Source organism: Ovis aries, chromosome 9 (genome assembly GCF_016772045.2).
Source record: "Ovis aries strain OAR_USU_Benz2616 breed Rambouillet chromosome 9, ARS-UI_Ramb_v3.0, whole genome shotgun sequence".
Classification (NCBI taxonomy): Eukaryota; Metazoa; Chordata; class Mammalia; order Artiodactyla; family Bovidae; genus Ovis; species Ovis aries.
The window spans coordinates 3,661,250-3,669,940 of NC_056062.1; the positions used below are offsets into that span (position 1 = coordinate 3,661,250).

At 43.4% G+C, this 8,691-nt stretch overlaps 1 protein-coding gene across 9 annotated transcripts in view; it reads right to left on the reverse strand.

Annotated features, from left to right (window-relative positions):
• FAM135A (family with sequence similarity 135 member A) overlaps positions 1–8,325 on the reverse strand; it is a 159,736-nt gene extending 151,411 nt beyond the window's left edge. For all 9 annotated transcript variants that reach the window (XM_042253845.2, XM_042253843.2, XM_042253844.2 and 6 more), the window contains exon 1: positions 8,127–8,325. The gene's annotated coding sequence lies outside the window, so the exon portion shown is untranslated. The remainder of the gene's footprint in view (positions 1–8,126) is intronic.
• Positions 8,326–8,691: the final 366 nt, after the last annotated feature.

Genomic DNA, 8,691 nt, shown 5'->3' on the forward strand with positions numbered 1-8,691 from the left:
ACTGACTATTCCCTAAGTGGAAACATACAGCACAGGTACAGATATATACAGAGTAATACTAATAAATTTATTTTTCATCCCCCCACAAAAAAAATTATTTTTACATAATGGTAGAAGAAAAAAATTCAAAGAAGAGACTAAAGGAAATGGAGAGTAGACAAAAGAGAAAGGAAAGAGAAATTCAGAGGACTCTCAGAGTCCAGGGGCTCTATGGGACTCTCTCCTTTTCCCTATTTTACGGAAGGACTGCCACTCAGCTCGACACAGTCCTGGCTAGCCCAGCATGATCACAGGCTTCTAAATTTTCAAGTAGAAATTGAAAATGTTTTTTCTAAGAGTTTTCACCTAAATTTCTCCTAAATTTTAGATGTTGCCGACTAGTTAAAAAACAAACAAAACAAGCAAACAAAACCTGTGCAGTTAAAATCAAATTCCTCTACAGGACAAATTCATTCCAAGTTTGCAATCTTCGACTTTGCATAGGTTCTCATGCCACTCAGTTAATCAGGCAAAGATGTTTCATCAAACAGGGAAGTTCTGGCCTGTCTTCTCTCAAGAGTAAAAGAAGCTCAAAGAGAGGACTTCTTTCCTTTTACCCAGACGTGCCTGGGAAACTTTCCACTGTCAGGAACTCCCTTCACTACGGCCTCTTTCACAGTCTGCTGGCAGGCTCAGATCTGTCACTTTCATCTGAGCCTGTGAAGCTGTAGGAACCCTGACTTATCTGAGACTGATCATCCGCTCTATTATGTTGGCCCTGGCAAAGTGGCCTAAACAGAGCAATCTGAGAGGTCTGTTCAAGTAGGCCCCTGGGTCATTTCCAAGGTCCCTAAGAAAGAACTTAGCTAAACAGACTATAACCCTCAATCCAAAGATGTCACAGGGGAACCTCAAACAGGAACTGCCCTGATACGAAACGAGAACCGTTCACTGAATGGCTCGGAGATCTAAGGAGATATTTCTCTGACAGTCAAACCTGACAATCCCCTTGTAATACCTCAGGGAAAGGCAGACTGCTCCCAAAGAAGCAAGATCATCTGTTGGTGTGAAAGACAGTTGGGCCCTTGAGAGCCAGTCCATCCTACACCATGGCCACAAGCCACACGTGGTCAGTAATTTGATTTACTGCACAATCAAAACTCAACTAGTGTGACTGAAGAAATGCATTCAAAATTTTTACTTTTACATTTACATCCAAACACTGAAGCAGTGTAAATATTTTTTAATTAAACATAACTTTATTGCTGACAGGACTGTATTTTACTTAAACTGTTACAGATGTAGTTACTAATTGAGACATGCTGTAGATGTACACACTGGGTTTCAGAGACTTAGTACACAAAAGAATGTAAATATCTCATTAATGTTTTTTATACTGACTACCTCTTGAAATACAGAGAAGAGAATGGCAACTCACTCCAGTACTCTTGCCTGGAGAATCCCATGGACAGAGAAGCCTGACAGGCTACAGTCCATAGGGTCACACAGAGTCGGACACGACTGAAGCAACTTAGCATGCGTGCATCCTGAAATAATATTTTGCATACGTTGGATTAAATAAAATATATTATACAAATTAATTTTATCCGTTTGTTTTTATTTTTAAAAATGCAGCTCCTTGGACATGTTTTATTACACATCTCTCTCAGATTTCTACTGGACCTGAGCCTAGGAATGCCAATCCACCTCCCCAACCATTAGAGGGCACAGTAACTGTACCAGAAACAGCGCTGGGTGCTTAAACACTTGGCCTAGCTTCTAAGACCAGGGCTGTTCACTCGCATTGGATCAGTTGAGACCTCCAGTATCTGCAAGGGGAGTCCAGGCATGGCTATCTGGAAAAATATGGAAGATGCTCCTGTACCACCCACACCATCCTGAAACAACAGCTAACCATTCTGAACTTAGCCTGAACTCTGATTGTTTCAGAAACCTAAAAAGAGGACACGGACATGTCTGAAACTGAGAGGCACAGCTCAGAGGTTCCTTAAAATAGACTGGAGACCACAGGCAATGATGAGATCCTCTCTCAGAAATCAAAGAGTGAACAACAGCCTTGACTCTTGAACTACAAACCCAAAAAAGATATCTTGAGGATGTTCCTTCTCCTAAAGCTGAGGGTAAACAAGCTAAACAAACTGGAGATTTCAGACACTCCCTTTGTCAACCCAAGAAATAAAGGGACCAGTTCTGTCAATTATGAAGCCAATGGCTCCAGCTTCTAAATCCCATTCCCAGGTTAGCAGTCATGGGACAAATGGGTTCAGAGCCTGTAATACTGACAGTCCAAATAATAATGTCCAGCTGTATGCAGAAGTTAGGTACTAAAGACACCATATAAGGCAAAAATCATCTATGGACCCACTTATCTGTAGAACAGCTCCACATTAGCAATCAATACATCATTTCTCAATGAGTAAAGCGCATTCATTTTTTTCTTTCAGCTTTAGGAAAAAAATTCACTAGGTTTTTAGATGAACACTATATAATGTAGTAAACCTGCACTTAGGAGACAAAGTGTACAAAAACCTACATGTCTTTAAATGTTCACACTCAATGTAATGAGATGCTCACATTCAGACAGACACACAGGAACTGAAACCAAGTGAGGCAACATCAAGCTAAAGCCCAACCAGATAAGGGCTCACACTATGACAGACATCTAGGGACTGAGAGTGACATCGGGATCTGGGACCAGTGAAGGGAAGGGCATCTAACCTGACAGGCACATTTCAATTACAGTTTTTTAAATAGGAATACAATGGAACAAAGAGATCTTTTAGATCCTAAGATCATTAGATCCTTTTAGAAGGCTAACTCAATCCATTTAATAATACTCAATTTTGGGTCCATTCTGGGGGGGAAGGGGGTCTTCTCCCAATGAATAAGCAGGAAGTCCCAAAGAAGGGCACCCCAGAAGCCTTCAGAATGCTGTTCTCATAACTTTGTGAATAATATTTCTGTAACATCCAAGTTCTGTGTGAGAGTAGGAAGATCCATCTCTTGGACAAAGTATCCTCAGCCACCACCTTTCCTAAGTACCACTAACTGAGGGCACAGCAGAACTCCAATACACAAAAGTCAGGCCCTTCAAGGCCCTCAAGCCTTTGAGCTAATCTTGATCAAGTCAAACCAGACAGCCATAAACTGAGAATAACCAGCCAGTGACGTCTACAGAGTTGTGCATCTGTAATCCTGCTATCTGGTGTAACTCTGGCCACCTAAATTGATTAAGTTTGCATTGGTTGGTTCAGTCTAAATATCTAGCCTATGGTCCTGTTTCTGGATTTACATTCAGTTCCCTTTTGGATTGACTGAGGTCTTGACACCCTGATCAGCTCTGAAAGCTCCCTCTTTCTGGAGCTAAACACACTACGCCACTGGATTACATCCTACTCTAAAATGGCCAAGTCACCTGGCACTCTCCTGACTCAGGATCACCATCACTCAGGTGGCTTTTAACCTTTTTGCCTTCACAATTATTCACACATGCAACACCTTTTCATCAATAACATCTCTCATCTTAAAAGGTGATTTACAATGAAGAGGAGCTTAAAAGAATTGCTATGAATAAAGGGGACATGGAAAGTAAGGAAAATCACTGGTCTAGAATCTTTTGCTGTCATTTAATCACTCAACACAATAAACTCCTGAGGGCCAAACACCACACTGCACAAGTTATATTTAGAAATATTTAAGAAAAGAATAGAGTACTAAGTTCTTCTCTTCTAGGGCGAGGGTAAGAGGGAGATCTTCCAGAGGAAAGATAAGCAGAAAACACTGACAAACTATATTTTAAAAAGCTATGTTTCCCTGTTGATACCAAATGCAGACCAAATAGCAATATCAAATACAAACACTGAGAACTTGTTGGAGCCCTTACTTTTATACAAGTAGCTCTTATTAACATTACTTCATCTCACTCTCATAAAAATCTGAAAGACCTATTATTACTCCATTTTACATGTGAAGAAACAAAGGAGCAAAAAGTTTATAAAATTTATCCAAGGTCACATGGTTAGAAAACAATGGAAAAAGCACAAAACCTTCAAAAGTGTCAAACTTCACAGCCTATATTTAAACTTATATAATTCTAAAGTCTACACCTTAATTGTTTTAGGAAACAGATTCAATAGTCAACAAGCCATGAAATAAATATGCCCCTACTAAAAGAAAACCTGAAATCAGAATGCAGTGTTGATTAAAAATATATATATACTTGATAAATTAACTATATTCCGTTTTCCATGTAATTAACATTATTCCCTAATCATGAAAATTTCAAATTCCTCACACCCACAGATACAAAATCTGAAGTTTAAAGGCACTGACATCTCCTGTATGTGTGTGTGCTTAGTTGGGTCCAACTCTTTGCAACCCCATGGACTGCAGCCCACCAGGCTCCTCTGTCCATGGAATTTTCCAGGCAGGAACACTGGAGCAGGTTGCCATTTCCTCCTCCAGGGGATCTTCCCGACCCAGAGATGGAATCTGCATCTCCTGCATTGGCAGCCAGATTCTTTACCAATGCACACCGGGAAGCCCTACTATCTTCTAATTTCTTAAAAATCTGGGTTTAAACAGTTGGGTCTAATAATAGAGAAATATATTACTTCTCATCTTAGAACTGACACTTAATAACCGTGTTAATATGAGAAAATCAAAGTGTAAACCTAATGTAGAAAGAACGTCAGCAGCCTCTGAGATCATTTCGATGGCTGACTTACTGCAGGAAGCACAGAAAGCAGAGGAGAACCCCTCCTGTTCATTACGGGACACCTAATAAAAGGCGCCCCGGGAAGGGCAGGGCTATTGAAGAGCAGCTCACGTCAAGTTTTCGTGCTGTTCATATGCCATCAAATACACCTGACAGTGACGCAACACAGAATGCCTTTGAGTATGTCATGTTATTTTATACCTTAAAAATTCCAGAAGAGCCCAGAGAACCAGAACTAGTCACTCCTTTTAACATGAAAAGAAATTCATTATTTCACAGTCATTATCTGTCAGCCAGTTCCGGGATCTGCCCAGCATTTCTCAAAATATTTCATCAACAGAGAACAAAGCTCAGAACCTAAAACAAAAAGTACAATCCCCTGTCTAAAAAATATTCCAAGAAACAAACAATGTTTTCTTTAAAGCTTATGCTTTCATGCTTTCTTCAGTACATCATTAACTTGGTAGCAGATAGACCTGGATTCTAATTCAGACTCTCTAAGCCTCATTTTTCTCAAATGGAAAGATTTATAATTTCTACATTAAAAGGACCTGACATTTTTCATATTTCCATTAAGAAAAAAGAGGCTCATTGTTATCAAATTTAGAACATCACTGACAACCAAGTATGAACCTATTAAAAAATGCTAATCTTTAAAAATAAAACGGTAAAACCCACTGTGAAGATGTTTCACTATATTCCTTCTGAAAAATCTAGACCTGCCTAACAACTTTTGCTTCCCAACTTCTCTGAAAATCCACTGGGCCCATTAGGAATGCTTTTTCTGTACTACCACTTTGCTTCTTACTCATACTCATTTCAAAACCTCCTTCCTGACAAACAACTCAAGGAAAAAAAGGAAACAACATTACTCACTTCAGACATATCCTCCCATCTTCATTCATTTATTTATACACATAATAGAACATATCACAAAACTCACTTTTAATTATTCTTAATACTTCGAATCAAAGGAAATTCTTGGCTTTTCTATCCCCTAAAGAACCTCTACTCTCAAATGTCTATATCTACAGGAAACAAAGATAAACTGTAAGACAACAGAAATTCATGGAAGTTACCAAAACACTGTCAACTTTACATTTTCAGTGTCAAATTCTGGCAAACATAGGGCAAACATACTGAATGTGGCAGTGTCTGTTTCACTGCATATGAAGATTCATCTAAACTAGTCCACGTTTATAACACATGCTACTAAATTACACCTAAATTACAGTGATCTAGGATTTAAGCATTCAATTCTACTCTTATGACAGTCTAAAAGAGACAAAACCTAAGTGTTTTATATAGCAATTTTTGTCTGTGGTGGCCCTAAGCATGCTTAAATGATTAGGGTTTACTTTGCTTTTCAAAGATTAGTGGGTAGCCACTTGTTTACTCATATATTATAAGGAGAGACACTGGAGGCACACAGGTTAAGTGACTTCTACAAATTAATGTCATGAGTCATCCTAAGAGTGTAGATCCTCTGACATCCAGCCATGTGCCCACTGTCCGCCACGAATCTTTATTTTCGTTTTTAAGAGCACAAAATCAACTTACTATAAATACTAACAAAAATGTCTAAGCATTTACTTTTTAAATAAATAGTTACCTAGAAATAGAAAGACTCGCCTTTGAAAGACGCAAAGATTTCCTTCAGAAGCAGCAGTTATCTCTACCTGCACTGGAAACATCATTTTTAAAAATCTTAAAAGCTGAGTTCATCACCTCCTACCATACACAACAACTGCTGCTTCTTCCAAAAGAGGTGTGGTTTCACAACATCAAGTTCTACCTTTATACTAATATCATATCAAATAAGAAACTACACATTTTTGTCTTGGTGCTTCCCTTCTGTACTACAGAAACAGAAAAATTCAATTTCTACCTGACAGAGAAACATAAGGAAGAATTTACTGTTTGTGGGCTGCTTTGAGATTACAGAATGAAATACATAATCCAGTTGCTCCTTGGCCCTAGAATAAAGGCAAACTTCACTGAGAGTGACTGCTTCAGCAGATGCCTTCAAAATAAGATCCTACAGTGTTATTTAGAGAAGTTTTTTATAAGCCAAATTTTGATCACAATGAAATGGAGGGGAAAAACGTCCCCAACTGTTTAGAAAGTTCTTTTACCCAATTCACAAACTTAATACTTCTATCCCCTTACTAAATTTCTCCTTTAGTAAGGACACTAATTCCCTAAGATAGTAAAAATTGTTAGCACTTATTGAAGAGAACAGAGACCATCACAAAAACGATGCGGTCAACTACAATGGCAAATGTATAAAGTATCAAATTAACAACTAATTTTTTTAATTATTGATAAATTTCACTTAATATTTGTTCTTGGACAATTGTATTTCCTGGAGGACAATAAAATCTACAGAATTTAACCTTAGGTCTGGAGGTTAGCCTTTATATTTTCACCAAGCCTCTCCTCAAGTTGCTGCTTCTTGACAGGTCAGGTAAACACAATTCTTGAAAATTAAAGGTTCGATCAGTTAAGTGTAACAGGTTATGGCTACTGCCACTCCTGTTGGTACTTCCAGTCAGTGAAGAAAGAAAGATTTCATGAAACTGTCAACTGAACTAAGTATACTGAGGAGTTACCTAGTTTAGGTAGAAAGTAAAAGAGACTAGAACTCTTCAGAGATTTCATAAAAAGTAAAATGGACAGGAGTTAAGAGACTCTACCTATGCAAATGGGAAAAAAACAACAGTTTTAGTGATGAAAAAAGATCAAGGTTAGAGAGTTAAGGGTTGGGGTCAGGATGGAGAGAGGCGGGAGAAAGGGAAGGACCGTCAGACGGAGAGGCGGTTAAGTCAAGGCAGAGAGAAGGATTCGGGGCGCCGGGGCCTCCGAAGATGAAGTCCTGCGCCGAATGATGCTGAAGCAAAACCCTGTCAGAAGCTAACGCAAGACGGGGAAGGCAAGAACCGAAGGAGTGAAACGGACAGAGCGAGCCAAGGGAGGAATGACAGGGGAGCGGAGAAGGGAGCCGGCGGCGAGCGAAGAGCCGGCCCGGGGGGCGCCCAGAGGAGGGAGGGGACGCAGGGGCACCCCGCCTCCCACGGAGGAGCCGCCGGGGATGAGGGGCGCGGCGCGGCAGGGAGCAAGGCGCGAGGACGGGCAGGGGGCGAAGAGCGGCCGGGGGCTCGGGGGACCCGCGAGGGTCGGGCCCGAGGCGCGGCGGGCAGCGCGGTCCACAGCCCGAGCGCGCCCGCCGGCCGTCCCCGCCGACCTTCAGCGGCCCGGCGCCGGCTCCAACCCAGAGCGGCCGGGAAGGGCCGGAGCCGCGAGCGGGGACCGGGCGCAGAGCAGGCCGCTCCCAACTCGGCCGCGGGGAGGGGACACGAAGAGGGTCGCGAGGGTCGCGGGCCGGGACGGCCGGACGTCGAGAGCTCACCTCTCGCCCGGCTCGGCCTCCGCCGCCGCCGCCGCCCGTCGAACCGAGAAGCCCGCGGTCTCGGTTGAAGAAGGCGGCCCCGCCCGGGTCAGCACCATCCCGCCGCGGGCCCCTCACATCGCCGTCGCAGCACCGCAACCTCCGCCGCTGAGGAGCCGGCTCGTAACCGCCTCCCGGCGAGCAGCCCCGCGCGGCCAGCGAGCATGCGCAGTGCGCCGGTGCCCGAGGGAGCGCCGCGGGCCGCAGTACCTGCGAGCCACAGGTCCCGGCCGCGGCCCCGCCCCCTGGCCGCCCTGCCGGCCGCGCCCTCCCCTCGCCAGGCGTGGCCCCGCCCTCCCCGGCCTGCGCCCCGCCCCCCGCGCGCCGGGCGCTCCCGGGCCTCGGTTCCAGACCCAGCGCCGACTGAGATTTTGAGAGCTGCGTCCACCCTATCGGGCTCAGGCTCCCAAGCTCCCGCGAGAACGGGAAGTTGGCGTCAATAAAAGGCGCTGGCCCCTGGGATGGGTCGGATTGCGGGCGTGAGGAGGGTGAGAGCTACGGCTCGGGGTACGAAGGAGGGCGAGGA